The sequence below is a fragment of the Anser anser genome (genome assembly GCF_964211835.1).
Source record: "Anser anser genome assembly, chromosome: 7".
Taxonomy (NCBI): domain Eukaryota; kingdom Metazoa; phylum Chordata; class Aves; order Anseriformes; family Anatidae; genus Anser; species Anser anser.
The window spans coordinates 40,826,542-40,848,343 of NC_139727.1; the positions used below are offsets into that span (position 1 = coordinate 40,826,542).

Below are 21,802 nucleotides of genomic sequence, written 5' to 3' on the forward strand. Positions count from 1 at the left end.
CAGACATGGGGCAGCTCTCACTCGGCACGTGTTCCTGCCCCAAAGCACAGCTCTATCCGGCCGCCCTCTGCACTGAGCAAACACAGACTGCACACCGACGGCTCGAACAGCCTCTGCCTTTGGACTAGGGCATGCAGCGCACTGCAGGCAGGGCAGGCTTCACTTGGGAGCAGCACCCGTCCGTAGGTGCCATCTGACCGAGGCAAAGTGCAAACGCACGCCTGAGAGGGCCGATGTGTGTAGCTCCTCCAGTTCGAGGAGCGATGCTACAAGCATAGCACCTCCAATTTTTCAGCATTTCCTACCCACGCTACACATTTTTCATTAGTGTTGGCTAGATGCCAGTTTCCAAGGACTTGCTGTTTTGCAATAATTGGATATGTGATTCTGGAGGTGATAGGACTTAAAATTCATAGGCCTTGCCTAAACACATACCTACATACAGTGTGCTATCTATTGGGGTTTAATCAAAAGAGATAATGCTGCTATTCACTAAGAAAATTGTGTGTGTTATCTTACTCCAGCATGTAGTTGTGTTGCGATGCCATACTTAAACAGCGCTAAAGAGATGGAGAAAACTTAATAGAGCTGAACTCCGCATCAGAAGATAAAATGGGTGTCTTTTTGTCAGTCCCGGCAGGCACGGCGCCTTCCTGCAGCTCTGACTCCCTCCCCTCTCCTCTGGGTGCTGGGCTCCTCCCCGCCTGGTGGCTGCGGTTCCCAGGTGCTCGGAGGCCCGGGCCCTGCGGACAGGGGCAGGTCGGCGTCCAGCAGGCTGCTGGCAGCCCGCGGCCCGGGTGACACCGCAGGGCCATGGCTGCAGCAAAGCGGTGCGGGGGGCTCGCAGCGGGCCTGGGCCTCACCGCTTCCTGCACTCAGCTCCCCAGGAGCACGAGGAGCGCCACCAACCCGACACCCCATCTGCTGGGCCAGGCCGAGCTTCCCTGCCCTCTCCCCTGGCACCTCACGCAGGTGTTGTAGGGCACCACGGCTCCTTTCAGCTGTGCCATCGTTCAGTTGGTCAGCAGCCATGGTATATCCCACAGCGTCTGCTATTTCAGTCACGTTTTGGGTGCCCCACCTGTCAGTTTGCCCCCATTACAAATGTCCCACAGGAAAAGCCTCAGGCCGCTGGAGCATCCCTCTTTCCCCTGTCTCTGCAGACCAGGCCCAGGCTGATCTCACCCTCCCTAGCAGTGCGCAGAGGAAAACCTGTGGTTCAGGGAGCTCTAAACCCCTCAGAGCAAAGCCAACAACCCACCCCTGGTCAGCCCTTGGCAGAGCTCAGCTGCTTTCTTTGACAGCCTGGGTGCAGAAGCAGGAGGCTGGCCCCGGCCAGCATCCCACCAGGCAGCCCAGGTGCTCCACGTGCATGGTGGGGGGACCAGCAGCAGCATCTCCTCATCTCCACCACGTCTGGGCAACAACGTGCAGCTTAGCACAACGCATACATCTACGTGGAAATCTGTCTTCATTAAAGCTAATGGCAGAGAGCCTGTAGGCTTCATCCCCCGTTAGACCAAAGGTCTGATCAGAAATAACCCATGGAAAGCATAACTAACAACTTCCTGCAAAACATTATTGTGAAGCCTACTTTATTCAGCTGGCAACTTTTTTTTTTTTTTTTTTTTTTAAGGCTCATCAGTGTTTAACACCACACATTTCTGCTTTCATTTCCTCTCACTCCCCAGGAACGGGTGACAAGTGATATGGAGCTGTGACAGGCGGGGAGACTTGCTTGTTTTCCACTTTGCAAGGGCTTTGTTGTCATGAACCCACACTTGCCGAAAAATTCTGGTTTCAACGTTCAGGACATACACTTAAGAGCTGCAAACCAATATTTGTGATTAATCTTTGTATACTCTATTAGATTAATCCTGCTTCATCATGCCTCTCTTGTGTGTTCTGTGTTTTCTCCTGTATCACTGCAGTATGACAGTGCTGCCTGGAGCTGTCCACACCACAGCACTAAGTCCTCGAGCAAAGAGCCAGAGGTCACAGGGAAAATGGCTTAACACTTTATTAGAGGTTTGGTTTTCAAACTGTTGTCAGGAGGGTGTTCTGCAAAAGGCAGATGTGTGGGTGCTGCTCACACGGCTGTCTCAGGTATGGCAGTCCCACCTGTAATTCGTCGGCACTCTCTGCTGTCAGTCTCCATGCTACAAAACCACAGCATCACAGAAAAACTATTGCTTTTTCAAACTGTTGTATTCCTTTGCTATGAGCAGAGTCTGGCCTGGAGTTGAACAAGTCTCCATCAGAGCCCATGCCAAGCCGGGATGTCCCTCTGCTCATCTAACAAAGTTTCCCAGCTCATAGCCATAGAGGTCAAAAAAGCCCACCCAAAATTTGTTATCTAAAGACGAATTCCATAACACTGCACTCCTGCCAAAGGAAGGTTGCAGACTTTTGCACAAGCTGATTATTATGGGTGCCACTAATTTTTCACTGGCTGAGCTGCTTAGAATCCAGAATTTATATTCACATGTTAAAAGTCCACATCGGCAAGAAAGCTTTTTTAAATCTTTATATATATTTATTTATTCTTTCCCCTTGGGAATTACCTTTCCCTAAGGGCGGTAAATAGGAACATTCAGGGTGCATTCAGCCTGCAAAGGTCCCGTCAAGGTGTGCGCAGCCACCGGGATGGGGAGGAGGGAGTCATATTCCACGCATCCTTGTAGAGCCGTGAGGGACCCTGTCTGCCTTGCTGCCTTCTGAAGGTTTGGGGACCTTCAGCAGATATTCAAAATCTTGTTTATGTGCATAGTGCTTCTCAGAGAAAACCAGTTATTGCACACCTCTCTCAGCTATTGTGTGCACGCTCATTTCCCTGTCTGTGATCCAAGCAATTGCTGAATAAATAGGGAGCACATCTGTGGGCGGCCTTTCAGGGCAGCACAAGACCATGAAGCTGGCGTTACGTCCAGGGAAGGTCTGGAGGCCCATACGTTGATCTGTTATCAGAGCACTGCTCAGAAAAGCTGCTAATGCAGCCTGTTTTCTGCTCAAGTGAGCAAAATATCCTCATAGGAGAAGTTTGTTAGCTTGAAAATAGCAAAATTTTATGCATGATTCAAGCTTCACTTGAAGCTTCACTGAGCTGAAATTGCTTGACCTTTTGATCTTTCTGCAAATAAATGAACAGTCCCAAGGAAGCTTGAAAGTGCTGCACCTCAAAAGAGGGGGACGGGGCTGCTGAAGGAGCTGAGGAATTAAAGTATTGTTTCATTGCAATGGATGGAGACCTGGAAAAAATAGAGGTGGTATCAGGCACTTCGTAGGTCCGTCCAAAATATATACGTACTGGATGAACAATATATATACACACACACATGTTCAGAAAAGTGTTATCTGCCTACCACAGTGGCACCATTAGGGCTTGCTCAGCTAGCTCCCAAGGCTGACGTTATTGCCACCCAGGATGCTCTTTCCGCACAATGTTGAGGACAATATGAAAGCTGAAGATGTATTTAAAGCCCCAAGAGGGAGACAAATCTTGATGGATAAGCTTTGGAAAGTCTTTGAAAAGATCAGGTGTAGAAAGATGGAGCTATTTTGAACCAAAAAGTACACGAGTGGCGTGGTCACTAAGCGACCTGTCAGAAAAGTGATGGAGACCAGCAGCTTTTTTAGATGGAGTAGCTCCAGCAGTGCATGCTGAGTGATTGTCTGAACAGGGCATAATTGGTTGGATAGGTCCCAAATGGCAAATCTCATCCATTCTGCAAGGTAGGCAATTCCTAAGAACTGTGTTCAGCTATTAATCAAGACGTGGGGGGAATTTTTAGCCTCCCCATCTACCTTCATAAGCCATCTCACAGGGTGTACTTCCGTGTTCGGCGTGATGATGGAGAGGATCGGATCTCTTCTTCCCCTGGGAGTTACGCGAAGAGCAGGCGTGGTGCAAGTGCTGCTGCCCTCCAGGGCCACCCACCGGCATGGAGGAGAGCTTGGCACACCTCAGTTAAACCCGTGCTGTCTCGTCCTCAGGCTTCTCACTGATCTCCAAAGGGTGCTAACATTTGGGTAGTGCAAACTTTTTTTCCAAAATAAAACAGAGGTGTGATTGCCAGTCACTAGCAGGAGTCAAGCTGTTTGAAAGCCAGGGATTTCCACATTGTGCTACGAATTTCACTAAACTGTGAAATCATGAAACAATACCAATAACCTAATTATTTAAAAGGTAAATTAGAGAAAGATAGCCATGCACGAAACCACAGCTGTGGAGAACCAGACCCCTGGCAGCCAGTAAGGCAAGCAAGCAGATAACGAAGCAGCACCCCCAGAGCTTCCTGCCCATGGGTGCCGAGCAGGAGGGATCTTGCCAAGGAGACGTCTTCCTCCTGACCAGTGTCCTCCTTTGGTGGTGCAGCACAAGGAGCCATCCCCAAGCCTTCACGACTCAGCTGTTGCTGTGACACAAAGGTAACCAAAAGTTATTATAGAAATTATCTGTTCTTACAGATTATATACCTTCTTTCCTGTTAATCATTTTTTCCTTCCTTTCTCTCAGACATGAAAGGATTGAGCAAGCGGTCAATCCAGCTAGCTGGATGACAGGACTGAAGGGAAAAACATGATTTACCTGAGCTTCATTTAATACAACACACTGTTCTGGATGGAAGCAAAATTTGCTAAAATTTACAACAAGCAATTCAGAGAACAGCACAGAAAGTCTAAGAGAAAATGTAACAACCCAACTTACAGATCTATTTAAGCATCTCTGAATAAATCATGCTTTTAAAAAAGCTTTGAGAACTGTCAATAAAAAATTCAAAAAATATTTTTGACTAAACTCTCAACCACAGAACAACATGATTGCTGTATGTGCCAGGGACTCTCCCGTCCATTAGGAAGCTTACAAGAAGCGTCTGTGATACTATAAAAACAGTTTTGAGATAATTTCACTTGGTGGAGGAGAGGAGGGGAATGTGATTTTTAAAATATTTCTAAGTTGAGGCACGTGCCCGTGCTCCACAGGTTGTGTTGGTTTAGCATTGGCTCCCCTATTTGTTGAAAAAAAAAAAAAAAAAAAAAAAGAAGAAGAAGAGAAAGGGAGCAAGGAACGCCAAGGAGAGGCGTGAGCTCTCGGAGCATCCCTTGCACGTGGAGCTGCGCTTGCGGCACCGCAGGCTGTGCGCTGCTGCGAGTGGTTACAGCAGGGCCCAGCCCTGCCCAGCGACTTCAGCGAAGGCTCAGCAGTGCCGAAGGGCTGAGTTTCTCGCTTATTTAAACATACTGCTGCTTTTAAAAACAGCATACGCACAGCACAGCGATGGGACTTTCAGTCGGCAGCCCAGGATAAGTGCAGAAATCAGAGAGCCGCGCTGGGATACCCAAGGAATGTAAGGAAGCTTGAAGTGCAGCGGGAAGCTGTGAAATGTTTCTATTTTTATCCTTCAAACCATTCTCACCCCATTCTGGCATTCACAATCGCTTGAGAAAGGCAGAAAGGAAGCTGGCCTACATAGCAGCCCTGAGGCTGCGGGCGCTGCTCCTGCAAGCCTCCTTCAAGTTTCTTATCCGACACCTAAACCTTAGCAGTTCCTCCTCTTCTCGCACCTCTGAATTTACTCCAAATAGAAGAAGAAATAGAAATGAAATTGGAAAAAAAAAAAATTAAAAGTTTTTAGAAGTGTTTTTGTCTAGTCCGAGCTAGGAAGTACTCGAAATACAATTCTGGTCGTTTCTGCAAGATGGAGGTTCGGAACTGGGAGGGCTGTTAGGAAAGTTCACCTTCACCGCAACCCAAAGTCTAGCCAATAGGATCACGCAGTATTTCCTTTAAATTGAAGCTGACAAACAGAGCAAAGCTTACAACATGCAAAAGGAATTAATGTTCATTCGGAAATACCTGTGAAGCTGCTCCCCACCCGAGCCGTGAAGCCCCGCAGCTGCCCGGCCGTCCCCCAGCAGCCACACCTCGGTGTCGGCACCACAGCTGGGGGCTGCCAGGCTCCCCAGAGAGAAACCACCGGGTCAAAAGATGTATTTTGGGTTTTTTAGTGAATAAAAACAACTAATGAAATCTCTGTTAATGTTGGTTGTGGAGTCTGGCTCTCTTCCTGGTAAAACTCAGCGGTTATGAAAAAAAGCACACTTCTAAAATGAAGACAAATACACCCACTCCCACACGTTGTTAGGCACAGAGGAGCAGGAACAAAATTCGTTCCCGTTTCTGAGGTACCCAAAACAAACTAAAACCTATCACCCAGAAAAAAAGAAAAAAAAAAAAAGAGATAAGTAATTCATGTCTTAGAATAAAAATAAAAATATTAGGTGGATATGTTGTGAATGCTGATACCCTACAGTTGGCTCTGATATAACAAAACTGTGGAAAGGCTTTTCCCATCTCTGTGTATGGACAAAGAGCAAGGAGAGATGGGGAAAGAAATGGGTCTGAAACCATAAGAGGAAACATCGCAGAGACAGCAAATAAAAGAAATTTTCCTCCTCCTCACTGTCGTTCTCCATCTCCGTCACCCTGCCTTATGAATATGTATACAGAGCTTTAAAAATTAGGCGAGACACTTTAGTGTCTATTACTGGATTCTCCTTACAGTCATTTAAATTGTAAACAGGGCTATAGATGCTAAACCTGAAGTACTGAAAATTATTGCAAATAATTCACGCCCAGCTCTGAAATTCTGAAGTCAATTTAAACCATCGCTTTTAGAAATTGGATGCCTTGTCCTAATAAATGTATGTTGGCCATATTGTGAAGACAGATATCAATGTTTTTATAAATTTTACATGCGAGTAAACTAAAATTATCATTACATTGATTCAGTAGCAACCATCTAGAGAGGTCTAAATGACAAGAAATTGAAAAATCAAGAAAGCAGAGTGGGAGAAACACAGAAAATGAAGATTGGGATGTTATCTACTGCCTCCTACTGTCCCCCTGCCATGCCTCTTCTTCAGCGGGGGCAGTCAGGTAGCAGGGAGCTACCGCAGCCCCCGGCCCATGGGCTCTGCACCCCCCAGGAGATCTCATCTCACATCGAACAGCTCGGTTTGGCCTTAAAACGGACATTATTCAGTTCAAAGTGTTACCGTGAAATAACACCCTGGTTCATATGTACCTGGTGCTGCTTGAGCAGCTGCAAGGCACGCCTGTCCGATCGACAAAGTAAAGATGAAATAGGAACGATACTTAAAATCCCACCTTAAAAAGTCATTTTGTAATTCCTCAGCAGGACTCACCTCGGTTTGGGTTCCCCGAGTGCCAGGCGAGAGGCTTTTATAACCTTTATGAGTGATGTCAGAGCACCAGACAAGGAGCACAAGGCGTTGGGTGATGCTGGGAAGCTGAGACATCCAACCTAGGAAACCGACATTTATTAATTTACACTGTACCATATTCCTAACGATGAAATAAAAAATTTCCTCTAACCAACAAATCTAAGCATGCTAGCTGTCTTTCAAATGTCCCTGGCTACATAAAAGTGGAGCTACCTGGGGAAGAAAGGTCCAGTTCTTGCAACCTGTAAGAAGTTGCTGCATCTTCCACTTTCCACACCTCTTCTTTCTATGCTTAATTAAGCAACATTCAGAGTTACCCAGGAATGAAAAGAGAAGCAGCTGAATTTAGGAACACTAAGGACTTTTTTTTTTATATTCTCCTACTTTTTACCTCAAAAACACATTCATATGAGGAAAACGTAAATAAGCAGAATATTTTTTGAATTCCACACATACTGCACTGTGAAGTGTAATTACATTACTTCAAACCGCATTCATTTTCTGCTTTTAAATCTTCTATGACAATGATTTGTTGCAATAGTCTGATTCTACTATATTATGCCAATACTACTCTGGTAGGAATTTCAATCTTCTTATACAGGAAGAAGTGCAAAAATACATTAACAACAAGCAGAAGGAAATTTAAACTCTCAATGCCTCCAGTTTATGCTACTTTTATATGTGTGTGTGTGTGTTTGTTTTTTAAAAAAAAAAAAAAACAACACCTTCCTTTTAACAGCTTGATGCTGCCTCCTTAATGCAGTTTGCCTTTCCCACGCTGTCGTGCTTGTCAGCCCCAGGTGCCGGGCACGGGCGATGCACCAGGGACTGGGCTCCTGGAGCAGCTATTCGATAAGATTAAGTAGCACAGGTCACACAAATTAACTCCTACAGCAGCCATTATTTAATACCTACGTGTACACCAAGGCCAACTTTGTTCCCCGTGGCAGAGACAAACTCGGGCCCAGGCCCGGCGGGAGCAAACAGCCGGTTTGGGCGGATTTCAGCTGCCCACGCCGGACCGTTTGCCATACTCCTGAATTTACCCGTGGACCTGATTCGGTACACATGGGAGGGGACCGGCACTGGAACCTCTGCTCGGAGCGAGCACAGGCGCTCACGGCTGTTTAAAGCATGATTTTCAGGCATGCAGCTCCTGAACTCACTTTCACCAGCATTTGTTTCACCAGGAACTAGGAAATGAAAACTCTGGGCTTTGTGATTTTCTTTTTCTATTCTTTTTCCAAGCCCTTCTTAAACTTTCCCCAACTTACCAGATAGGCGCCAGGGAAGAAAGGGTGAGGACAAACCACAGCTCTCCTCTTTGTGCTTGTGGAAGCCTTGGATACTTCTCAAACTCTGGACTCAGAAAGAACAAAGCTGTTTCTTACATTAAAAAGAAAAATAAAATAAATAAATAAATAAATAAATAAGAAAGCAAAAGCCCCATCTCCACTATCGATGTCTGTGTCTGGGGATGCCGGGATGCTCCTGTGCAGCCTGAATGCCCCCAGCCCGGCCGCGGTGCCCCTCGGAGCTCCGGCTGCGGGAGCCTGCAGCTGTGTAAGGGATGCACGCGGTCACCCTCTGTCCTGTGCCGTAGCGCTGGAGTTGTTTAAAGCCATATTTCAGCAAAAGAAAAAACACTTAGATCTCCTCGGGGAAAAGCAAGCCTGCAGTGAAATAAATATCTCTTTTGTATCAAAGCGATTCACAATTCCTTTGATAAATCTTATCACTGCAGAGTTTTTCTGCATTGAAACAACCCCATGAAGGGCTGAAAGAATCATCTAAATGCATCTGAACAATTTTGTTTATTTTGTATTCAATACTGCACTGCACAAGCCAGCATAGCGTTTCCATTAGTCTTTAAAAATAGTATTAAAGACATTTCAGTCTATTTAAATTATGTCTATTTTCATTTAAATTAGTTGCTAAATAACAACTTCTATACCATCATCATGCTGTAGTATGTGACTGCCAGAGAAACGCTTCAAACAAAACAAATTAAGGAACCTGGAAATTGCTACACCAGAGCAAGGACATATTTTTAGGCAAAAATAAACAAGAGAACAATGTCAAGTCATGAGAAGTATGATAATAAACGAGCCCCTGTTTAGTGTGCAAAAGGAATGGTACATACGGAATAACTCACTTCACTCGTATGTGGGTTTTGTTTATGAAACAACGCGTAAAATTTGCAATTTCCTTACTTAACGGGAAAAGGACTAATTACAGTTTTGGTGGCCTGTTCTGTCACACACGGCAGCTTTCCGGGAGCCCTCGGAGCAGGACAGCTGGCGCACTTTGTGCGGCGCCATCCATCACGTCCGTGTGCCTGCTCCCGGCAGAAACCAGGCCTCGGCCACGGGCTCTCTGCACCCCCTCACCTGCAGAAACGGGAGGCAAGTTTTTGCTTTCTGAAGCAGCGCAGCCGTGGTGGTTTATACCCAGAGTGCCAATGGCAGGGCTGAAGGATGACAGAAATGCCTCCTCAGGGGCACGCGTGAAGGTGCGATGCTGACGGCAGCCCGAGCAGAGTAAATGCCCACTGGCTCCCGAGCCATGCTGATTCCCAAGGAAGCCGTCGAAGCAGCGTCAGCGCCAGGAGCCCGCGGGCAGCAGAGCCCAGGGGGCCTCACCCAAGGCAAAAGGGCAGACTGGGCACCAGCCGGGCAGCCTCCAGCGGAGCACCAGAGCCCTGCCTTGCCCACAAGACCAACGAGATGTTTGGAAAGGAGGTTTATGAGATCTCCTCCTGGCAGCACAGAGGCAGAGCTGTGCCGCAGCGACCCGGCTTTCCCCTGTGGGGTGGGGATGCGGAGCGGCTGCTGCTAATGGAAAGGAGTTTTGCAATTCGGGCTGGTGCTTACAGAGCTCACCTCCTGTACCCTCATCATACACAGTCCCCAGCACATAAAACATACCGACACTGACCTCCTTAGGAGTAAATCCCGTAGGAACAAAATCTGACCCTATTAACTTACCAAAGTCTTAAACTAAAAATAATGTTATGTTGTACCTTATGAAATTATATATTATCAAATTATATCAAGACAGCATTAGAGGAGAAATGCCTTGCCTGAGATATTGCTCATCAAACAACGGGACTGAACACGTGCACATATCAGGACTGTTAAAATTTCTCAAGCTCAGCATCGCCTTCTCCAAGCAGTGCCCCGAGGTCATCGCTCTGTTACCTACAGGAAGAGGAAGCAAAGTGCATGTGCGTATCTAGACCCAATGAAATCCAAAATTCACACACTTCATCCTAAGTTAACTACAGCCACGCACAGGCTCCTGCAGCTCGCTCTGCCTCTCCTGCAGCCCTGGGAGGTAAGCCTCGGCCCCGGAGGTTGAGGGGGGTCTAACACCTCTGTTCCTCAAGAGGAAGAGGGCTCCGTCAGATGTCCCGGTGGTACTGACAGTGCAACAAAGAGACAGCACGACAAATTCTTTACCAATAGTACTCAAACTCCTCACCACTTTGCAACTCCTGCTTAACTAGAAGAACGCAACTTTAGGTTGGGAATGTTTTCAAACCAGAGAGGTTTTGGTCTTCTTGTTGATATATTTCCAAAGGAATAAATACATCTTCTGCAAAATGAAAATCTAGAAAGTCTTCTCAGTCTAGGTAATTTACATATATATTTACTCTCTAAAAATTCCTAGCTTCAACTCAATGTAGAAGAATAATGTAGTGTGTACATTTGATACTCAAGCCATGCAACAAATCACATGCATTTAATTCAACAGTACTGTGAAAAAAAAGAAGTACCTGAGTAATCAAGAATGTACTTAACCTTTCTCTAAGCAACACAGAAAAAAAAAGTTGTTGTGAAATATGTGACAACCCCCTAAAAATATAACTAAAGGGCAACTGGCAAAGTGTGCTGTAAAACCACAATTGGCACTAAGTAAACAACAAACTGACACACCAGAAGAAAAATTTGCTTTGGAGCCATGCTCAGTAAAAGCTGATGTATGCTCACAGTAAAATGAGATGTACAATGCAAACCCCAAAGAAAATAAAAGACAACATAATTTCAGTGTTATGTCAGCACAACAGGTCTAAGAATAAGAGTTAGAAAATTCCTGCGGGCTGAAGAAAAAAATTTAAATCCTTTTTAAACCTGAAATCATACAAAACCTCAAAAACTATACTAAAACATCTTCCATTACATTTACATAATCACAGGACAGAGAAAGGAAAAGTGAGCCAATGCAATTCTTTGGATTTACTTTCCCTTAACATTAAAAATTGACAAAAGTGTTTGGAAAGTGTGCAGTAACCCCAGAGGCACAGCCGAGGGAAGAGGCATCCAGCATTTACGTGTGACTCAAACCAGCAGGTGAGCACCAACGCTTCTGAAGAGCAAGGAACTTCTTTTACCACGTCAGGTTTCTTTAATATATAGGAAATATATATATATATATATATATATATATTTTTCTCTTTCCAAAAAGATAGCACAACTCTAAGCCTTGGAAAGAACAGGCTTATTAGAATAAAATTAACTCATCATCTTAAGGCAGAGGGGAAAAATGAGCAAATCCTGAAATTTCTAGCCACCCAGATAGAAACAACCTGGTGGAAAATTGTTGAAATAGAAAGATTATCTCTATGACACAATATCACGAAGTACTCTGAACGTATTTTCGTGACTCAATAAAATATGGTTTTAGGCTCTGAGCATTTAAAGAAGGTATCCCATTCTGAGAAACCAGAATAAGCAGAATAAATTATACAAAGCTTGGAAACTGGATTTGAAAGTTAAAGCTTTAGCTATTGATTCTTCATATGACTAAAATAATAATTACTGCAGCAATACAGGCAATAAACAACTACTTACATTAACGTAAATATAAAAATTAAATACTTAAATGCAAGGATAGATTCCAAATTAAATAATTAAATTTGCCAGACAGATAAATGTGATCTCTCATTTCTCATGGTTCCAAGTAAAAAGCTTTAAAAAACACCCAAAGTACAGCTCTGCTGCCATCAGTTACATGTTGGCCTTTTCCAGCCTTACTGATTCTATGCTTAGCATTCCATGTCCTCACAAAGTCCCTGTCCAAAACAGGTTGGGAAGTGGGGCTTCTCCCACTTTGTCTTCCATAGTTTGACCTACGGGATCTCATTTCTCTTCCCGAGTCCCCAGTTGTTGCCAATGCTCCTGATTACTCAAGTTTTTACATCTTCACCAAAAACTACAAAACTGACATTTGCCACATGCAGATATGTGATACAAATAATACTTTTCTAAAACATAAATGAGTTAAGTTTTTCCTTTACTCATAAGTTAAAATTCATATCTAGATAAAAACTTCAGCACGTGTAGCCTACATTAGTGTTCAGATCTTTTCTTAACTGATGGAGCCTCTTGCTCTTAATCCATGTTTAAAGGAAGAAATCAAGCAAACCCACAGGTATTGTAACGTTTCTGTGTTACAATTAACTGTGCTTTGTGATACTTAAGCAAACAACAAGAGATAAATGAAAAGTAGTAAAATCCATAGGCGAAAACTGTCAGGAATACTATTCCATTAAACAGCAACAACAAACAATAAGATAATGCTATGCCTAAGGCATAGTGTCAATTACAATATAACAAAATGAATACAAAAATAAAAAACAGCAGTGTTACTGCACCTATTTGTGCATTGACAATCAAAAAAAAATGTCATCCACTTCCAGGGCAGATTTAGCATTCAAATGCTAACCTACTAACCATATCACTGGGAAGAAATAGAATAGATAAATTGAATCTAAAATAGCATTAATGTTACGACACAAAAAGCAGGAAATGTAAAGTCAGTGCTTACTGAGCTGCTAGCTTACTGATTTTTTCGTTATTTCATGGAAATGCAAACTAACATCCAGTCTTACCTAGTGGAGCTCTTAAGTTAACAGCAGTCACGTCTTGGTCAAGTCCAGTAGTTGAGCATGTGCTTATTTAGCACAGGTAAAAAAACTTCTTTCTTCTTAGATTATTTGGTGAGGCAGTCTCCGTATTTGCTTGGAACAGGCTTGATTTTGAGAAGAAACTCCTATAACTCATCAGCAAACTTTTGCAAGTCTCTTCAAGGAGAATCATAGGGACTATGTTTAGGATGGAATGTAAATCATTACCAAATAAATCATTTTTAACAGATCATCAGTAAGCAAGAACATGATGATAAAATCCTTGGGGTCTGATTGTTAGCATTGCTGTGTGCTTGACTGGATTTTCTAGCTTACCGGCTTTCTTGTACGTTCCTGTAAAATTCAAGATGGATGCATTCCCTTTAAGTGCTTGGATCCAGAGGCAAACTTCTTTGCATTGAAATCCTTAATTCGATTTTTTTCTTTATTATTTCTCTTGCAAGGCAGAGAGAATAGCTCTGTCTGGGAGGTGGGCCCAGATAGCCAGATCAATCGTGCTGCCCCAAGGCAAAATGCACACACTAGAACATGCAGTGTGTATGTATTTCATGCATTGCAATGACTGGTTAAAGAAACGCTGCAAAGAGAGGAAAAGTGCAAAAGCATAGGGCCTCCTTTTAATGAGAAGCCTGTACAAAATCAGGTCAATGCAGTGAGGTAAATAGTGAGTTAGTAAATAATTTTAACTGTTGCAGTGATGCTCAACATGGCAACATCAGTATAACTCTAGCAGGATATAAGTGTTGTTACGCAGTAATAAAATATAGTCTACATAATCCTTCAAAGATTTGCAAAGACCCAACAAAAACTGTAAAATTAGTCTTTTCTGTAAGCATCTCAACCTATAAGAAAACAAAATTGAATAGCCAGATAAAGCAGGGAAACGCACAGCAGAAGGCCAGTAAATAAACCAAAAAACTCATCGGCTTGTTGCTAATAATCACAGAAAACAAGCAAACTACTTTGGAAATTCAGTTTGCCATGTAGTTTCTGTACGTACATACTGGAATACCAGGCAGAAAGCAAACATTCTGGTGGACATTGAGACAAACAGGATTCCCTAGCGCTGTGAGAGCGCTCCCAGAAGCACGCTCCCCCGGCACGATTTCCCGAGGCGGGGGAGCAGCGTGCCAGCACAGCGTGCCGGCCTGGCCAGGGGCTGGGGATGAAGCCTCGGCCTGCCTGACCAGTTAGAATAAACACAGCCCTTACCTTTATTTTTTTCTAGCATTTGAATATTGTCTCCTAAGGCAAACCCAGCACATACCTAAATGCATCTCAAACACCTGTTGTATTTTATTCTTTAAATCATAGAATCAGAGAATGGCATGGGTTGGAAGGGACCTTAAAGACCATCCATTTCCAACCCCCTGCCACGGGCAGGGACACCTCCCACCCGACCAGGTTACCCAAAGCCCTATCCAGCCTGGCCTTGAACACCTCCAGAGATGGGGCATCCACAGCTTCTCTGAGCCAAGTAAGAAGGGGCTTTAAAGAGACATGGGGACAGGAGAAAGGAAAAAACTATCAGGACAGGGTTCAAACCTCCAGCTGAATCTGTGTGGCTAATTTCCTCCACCCCACGTGGACGTGTGCCTGCTTAGGGTCTCACCTTTTGACCACGAGCTGAGCTGCCACGTGAAATGGCATTTCATCGGGGCCTGCCGGCTGGCACCCCCGTGCCCAGGCTGCCCGCGGGGCTGGAGGAGCTCAGCACAACCCAGCCGTGTGGGTAAGGAGGGAGGAAGAGCGAGGACTTCAGTTCTGGAAGCTGCGGGCAGGATCCAATACCCGTTACATCAAGGTCGCACGTCAGAGTAAACTGAGAAGAGCACAGCAGTGGTTTGTTCGTACAGGGGAAATGCAAAACGGGGTGATCATTCGAGGGCCATCGCGGGCCGTTCGACCACCGAGTGCGCCGTGTTTCCAGCCCTGCCGTACTTCGGCCACAGCAACCCAACAGATATCTCATTAAATATATTTAGATTTGAATCATTTTTTTGGATTCTATAAGCATATCAGGGGCTCTCTCACAAAAACTGCAGATGTTTCTAAACAAAGTTTTAAAGAAAAAAAATCTAAAATATAAGAATTTGAGAGCTAAATAATTGAGAATTTATGGTGTTTCATTAGGGGCAAAAGACAAAACATGTCCTCATATATTAGATATAGTCTGAACAGCCTTTAATATCGACAACATATCACACAATAAGTGAACAAAACACCTGCAGATTGTTATTCTGAATCAGTTCAGCTTACATTAGCACATGTGAGAAGGTTTAAACTAGAACAGTCTACACAGTGACAAAACAGTTGGAAAAAACAGTCTATTTGTGTCTCCAAGTTGCTTCTCTTCTGGTAAGACTTTTAATTTTTTCAGACTTTCAAATTTTATCTCTACAAAACTCTGCTAAACCTTGAAAGGCAGCAGTTAAAATCCACTCACTGAAAGCAACATCAGCTTCGAAAACAAATAGAAAAGGTCAGGGACAAGAGAGGATCCAGAGAGCAAGTGAGGAAATGTCTCGATAGGAGGCTTCACTGCAACTGAATAATAAATTTCATTCTTGAGTTTGGTACAAATGGAATCACATTGAATTTAACATTTGGAGGCAGTTTTTTATGATTAAGCAGTCATCCTCTTAAACAATAGAGATTTCTTTGCTGTTAAAGGCAGAGTTCGGTTGGCGTGCTGCTATGCCAATACTGTCTCTGAGAGGCACAGACTGCACAGGAACAGCAAACCAGAAAGGAAAGCCCACAAAAAGTCACCAGTAAGGCCAGCACTGACCTCCCACACCAGCAGTCATTTTTGGTCCATTCCTGGGCATCGTTCTGGGACGAAATCCCTTCCAGACAGAGCCCCACTGGCACAAAGGGTGCACAGCCGATTTCTCTTCAGACCCAGTGCTGCGCTATCTTTGTCATCACCACGAAGACCATGAATGACGTGAGGTTCATGCCGACAGTGCTCAGTACTGGCCAGGCAAAGGTCCACGGCAGGCTGCCAGTCACACCGCTGTGAGCTTCTGGTCAGCACGCTCTGGAATAAAAAAACAGAAAGAGCCCAACCACCTGGCTGGGCAGGATGAGGAAATGGACTTCCCTTCGGAGGGGAAAGTTACCTAAAAGTGTGATGGACTCATTTTCAGGGCAGGGGAGTTGCTATCATGTAGTGGCTACTTTTTTTGTTGGTGGTGGGTTGGGTTGTGTAAAAGAATTGGCCCTTCTTAGCAGGAAGCATTTCCCCCAGCAAGCGCGGTGCAGGCCAGACCCTGGCAGAGCCGGTGGCTGCAGGGCACGGGCGGCTGCAGGAACCGGCCCTAACGTAGGCAAGGTATGAGTGTCCTCTGCCCTTCCCGAGGCAACGTGAAGTAAATGCACTTGTTAGTACTAAAATACGAGACGATGTCTTCGTGGTTCTTCTTCTAGGAGAGGCGTAATGTGCAGTATGTTGCCACAGCTATCGTGACCCAGAAAGCTGAACGTAAATCACAGCATCAAAAATCAGCACACGAGAGCTGTGGCTCAGTGGACAGGTATACGGCAAATCCACTTCTTAGAGCAAGGTTAAAATAAATCCAGCATTTTCCCATGATGCAATACATTATACTGACAAGATAGCTGAAAATACCGTAAATAAAATGGCTTTTATCATCTCATATCAGTCTCTGGTGGATAATATTGTTTATCTCAAGAATACCTCCTCCAGCATCACATAAAATTCAGCAGTAAAATGGACTTTAGTTTCTCAAACCAAACAGCAGAGCGGGGAGATGCTGCGCTGCGTTCGGACTAATGAATTACCAGGTCCATTCACTCCCCGTGCTGAAGGAGCCACAGCTTGCAGTCCAGTCCCCGTCGCTGTCCCCTGTATAATAACCTGCAACAACAGAACAAGGGATGTCATTTCTTTAATGTGTGTAGCTTTTCATTTTATAAGATGAATGAAAATAAATCATTATGTTTATCTTTTCAACAGAAATTGCTCATTTTCCAACTCCAGAAATCTGAATATTCACTGCCATTGTTTGCATAGGGGGTTATCCTCAGCTACCTTCCAATTTATAAAATAAAATTTAAACTTCTGCTAAATTGCAGACTCAAACGGATACTTTGCTTTTAATTACTTTCAAAACTGTTAAATATCTGACAATAAGGGATGCATTCTTCAGCTGTGTGATACATTTATTTACTCCGCTGTGCTTTTGGAGCTCACTGAATGTTTATAATTAGGTTGTGTAACCATGCGAACCTTCAGCTGGTGTTTGCTGTTTCTAAAGCAGTTTTGTTCTGCATTTTGAAAGAAGGAAAAGCTACAACGCACCATGAAAATTATGCAGTAGTCTTTAATCTATACTTCCAGTGTATAAAAAAGCCCACTTAAAAATTATAATCGTGATATTTTAAATGCTGCTTAGGTGCGTGGCAGAACAATGTTTCCTGGTGCAAGGCAAATGTACCCAGTGACATTTATCCATCTACGAAAGCAGTCGCTGGAGATTTCCTTCCCCGTCCCGCAGGTGCTGCCATCAGCCCTTGAGCACGGCGGGTTTTGTGTGGCTGCTTCCACACCTGCAGGCACCGGGGCAGCCCAAACAGGGTGTGCATCTTCAAGCACTGTGGCAATATGTTGGGTTAAATAACTGTGCTTTTGCAGGCTTCATCCAAAAGCACCCGGGTTGTGCAGAGGCATCCAGGAGGGTGGCAGCACCCCACGGAGCCTGCCCAGCTCATCTTCTCCTGGCAGCGGCGTGCACAGCAGCCCCAGCCCCAGCACGCAGACGGGGCTCTCCCCGCATCTCCAGAAGCCATGGCACTTTAAAATAGATGCATTTCTTCTTAGTAGGATAACTTCTCATCCGGGATTAATGTATTTTTCCATTGTTTCACAAAAACATGACTTTTAAACCATTCTGTTTTCTGCAGTAAACAGCAAAAGAGAGTAACATTTGGTGTCCGGTTTAACCATCTGCTCACACACACGATTTCAAACTCTCCCCCATGTCATTTATAAACAGACTCCACCCTATACGTGATTAAGTTATCTCCACCACACAAATGTTCACATACATCTTTCCAACCCAGCAGTATTCCACACAAATTTTCTAGTAAGTGCTGAGAAACTGAGATTTCCTTAGAATGACGACAAAAATCTGAACGCAGACCACGACGTGCAAGCATTGGAGATTTGCCATCTTCCTGTGCTTCTGTCACAGTTGTAGCTAAAGAGTTATGCAAATACATGAGTTTTCTGTTCAGGAGCTTGAAAAGTAATAATGAAATATCAGCTTGACTATGAATCATTTTTCCTTTTTTTTTTCCCTCTCACCAAAATCAGACACAAAATTCCATTTTATTTCCCTGTGGAAATAATCAAGGAAAAAAAATCAACAGAAAATGAAGGCTGTGCACTGGTACCATTCAAAGAGGGAGCAGGAGGGAGGTAATGATGCACATTGCTCCAACCCCATCAAAACCAAACCTCTGTGGCGGAGGAATCCTTATTCTGCCTGAGGGGACGCAGATTTCCTCCCCTGACAGTGACTGCATTTAACATAGCGTATGTCACGGCCTGAGACGTGGCCCCCTGGTAGCAGGTGGACAGGAGCCCGCACAGTTACCTTCAGCAATGGCTCTGGGAAGAGAGGTTTGGCTCCATGGAGCTCCCTGCAGAAAAATAAATAAATAAATAAATGGATTTCAGGTGGGGTCTGGAAAGCGCAGATCTGGCTGTGGACTTTCACTCCTTTAAGTGCTGTACCGGTGCTGTGACAGCTCTCAGCTGCCCGAGGTGTCCTGATGCTATGAGGACATGCAGAAACAGCTGAAGTCAGAAGCGATTTTTGCAAGCCTGTGTGTCCTCAATGTTAGGAGACAACTCTAATGCTGATTCTCTTTATTTCCTTCTGAGACTTAAATAGGTCAAATCCCTCACTCAGTGTCATGCAGGAAATTGTACATTTCTGTATTTAAGAATGTATAATCAGCCCATTTAAGTATTATCATTATAGAAATGACAGCAAAACACAGATTGATAAGAACCTCAGCTTATCCACAGGCCCTTGAACTTTAATGCAAGTTATTCCAATATTCAGCCCTTTGCTTTACATCACTGCATTTCAAACATACAGAATAAAAATTGGATTAAATAATGTGCTGAGGAGCGCCGCCGTGCAATACGTACAGCGCTTGGCAGCATGCAGGATCCACCTGTCTAGATGAATTACTAAGGCTCGGGAGTTAAAGTGTCCAGGCCTGATGGGAGAAAATACAACCCAGTGATGGCTTTCCGATGCCTCTGCTAAAAACAGCAATTCTAGCAGAGCACAAAGTACTAGTATATTCTCCTAACAAAAATATTGAGTTAGAAAAGTGAAAGAGATGGTAGAAAGAGAAGCCAAAACATATCCACAAGTCACTTGGTCTAGGACAATAACACACTTCTTAAATTTTGCATCTGTACCATCCCTCCCAATGAGCTGCTGATACACAAGTCTGTCACAGACTAAGTCTGGTAGAAAAGATTGGAAAACTATGTTAATGTGACTCGAGCGGAGAATACTAAGCCAAAATAAACAAACAAAGAAACCAAAAGGCAGAACTTTGTCACTGCAGAGGCTGTCACGGAAATCATAACGTACTGCCAAATAAAAGGAAGGGCGCGTTCACTGCTGGAGCACGTGAGAAATAGCCCACAGGGACGCGAAGGTGGGATGTGGCCCTTCTGGGCTGTATAACACACACACACACACACACTGGAAACCTCACAACACTTTCTATCTATAGGGTAAAAATGAGAGCATTTGGTGCCTCTTTTCATCTGCTTATATGAACGGGCGCTGGGCAGTAAGGGTCTGCGTGTGCTGGTCAGGGGGCCGGGGCTCGGCAGCCCCTATCACCAGGGCGAGCGCTGCTGAGGCACGTTCCCTTTTCACGAGCGTTTTGCTGCCAGGGTTCTCCGGGAGCACACAGCTTCCCGCCTGCTCTGCAGCTCCACCGGTGCTGTCCTCCTCTCCTACTTTTGCCTCCTTGGCGTTAAAAAGATGTACATAAAGTTTCAGTAAACTGTGAAATGAGCTGTCATTCAACAAAGCTAAGCTTTGAATAATGTGTGCTTACTAATACATATTGCTATCAGCTTCTAAAAAAAAAAAAAAAACAAAAAAAAAACCACCACAAAATCCTTGTCAAAATGGTAGGTCTTTCTGAAAATTTAACGGTAGATCTGATTTTTAAACCTACAGATTTGATTTTGCCACTCTTTGCCAAAGAGGGGTATCTAGAAGAGCATGAGTCAATTCTTTTCACTGATCCTAATGGCAAATGCTAAGAAGAAAATGAGAATGTTAAAGCCTGCTAAAAGGATCCAGCTGACTTACCATGCTATGGTTTTTGTTATTAAATGATATTTTTCCTGACTGAATAAAATTAGGATGCTTAAATGCTGCATACCAGTGATCCTGATTAGTTGTATGTCTTGAGGGATGTCTGAAGGACTCAGATAACCAGCGCTTGGGATTACATTTAATTTCTATATGAATTTTGGATTCAGGGGAAACACATGAATTTCAGATTACCCACAACTTGGATAACAAGGTTTCATGCATTCAAGGCTTGCCTACATTAAGGAGTTGCCCAAGAGCGATTCTGCGTTTTGTGTAACACATCAACAAATGAAAGAAAGACTTAGGAAGAAGTTGATGTTGGAAGGTAAGCAAAAGAGCACCTATAATGAAGTACATTTTGCTCATAATTCAGAAGTAAGAGAAGCATATTAACATGCCAGGTGAAAGTGCTTTGCAATTCCTCCCTAATTGGGCCCAGAATAAGAGACACTCGGGGACTTTTAGCATCAGCAGGGATTTGACTCCACCGGTGAACCTGCTCGCTCGGAAAACAAGGTGAGGAGATGTTACAGGGGAGATGCTCTGGCTGTATTTTATTCCTTGCACATTCACATGTGCACCAAGAATTTTGGAAGGACCTACGTGGCCTTGTTCTGAAGGCTCAGCCTTGTTCAGTTCTTTTGTGACTACTGTCCTTCACAAGTATGTTTGGCCCATGCAAACTAGTGACAGGTTTTTTTGGGAAAACACCCCAGAAATGTACTACAAGTGCTGCTACTGCATGAGGAGCTTCAAAGAGCAGCTTGTTAAAGTAAATGTTTTCTGAATTCTTTTAAAATATTGACATTGTATTAAAAATAACACTAGAAAACAGATCACAGAAAAATTCCAGAACATAACCCAATTAGTCATGGAGCGGTGAGACAAACACTAAAAAAGTTGTCAGATAGCAGGAACAGATGGGTTCCCATACACGTTACAGTTATACCACCCAGGTGCCACCAGGTATCCCCCAGGTGCCACCAGCTGTGCATACCTGGAAGCTGGGGAACATGGGACCCGGCCAGGACCCCCATCCCAGCAGCAGCACAGGGGCACTCTGGAGTCAGCTTCCAAAATTCAGCGTATAATCTGTTTATGGCACTTTATTTGGTCTGAGATAAAAACAACCCAGATACAAATGAAGACAGCTGTCAGTTGAGCTGGCCAAATGCCACTTGAGTTTCTATATCTTTTTCTCTTAAGAGAAGGAAAAAACAAATCTCAGGAAAGCAAG

General features: G+C 44.2%; 2 long non-coding RNA genes across 2 annotated transcripts in view; both read right to left on the reverse strand.

Moving 5' to 3' along the window:
* Positions 1-1,411: 1,411 nt before the first annotated feature.
* Positions 1,412-9,809, reverse strand: LOC310902197. Its single transcript, XR_014586553.1, has 3 exons — positions 8,523-9,809; positions 7,210-7,328; positions 1,412-4,415 (listed from the first exon to the last, which is right to left on the reverse strand). It is a non-coding gene; the product is annotated as an uncharacterized lncRNA (long non-coding RNA).
* A 107-nt stretch (positions 9,810-9,916) lies between these two features.
* Positions 9,917-21,802, reverse strand: part of LOC310902265 — a 135,140-nt gene continuing 123,254 nt past the window's right edge. Inside the window, exons 12-16 of the long non-coding RNA XR_014586593.1 lie at positions 21,563-21,680; positions 18,802-18,847; positions 15,969-17,060; positions 13,142-14,999; positions 9,917-10,669 (exon numbers count right to left, since the gene is read on the reverse strand). This is a non-coding gene — a long non-coding RNA (uncharacterized lncRNA). The remainder of the gene's footprint in view (positions 10,670-13,141; positions 15,000-15,968; positions 17,061-18,801; positions 18,848-21,562; positions 21,681-21,802) is intronic.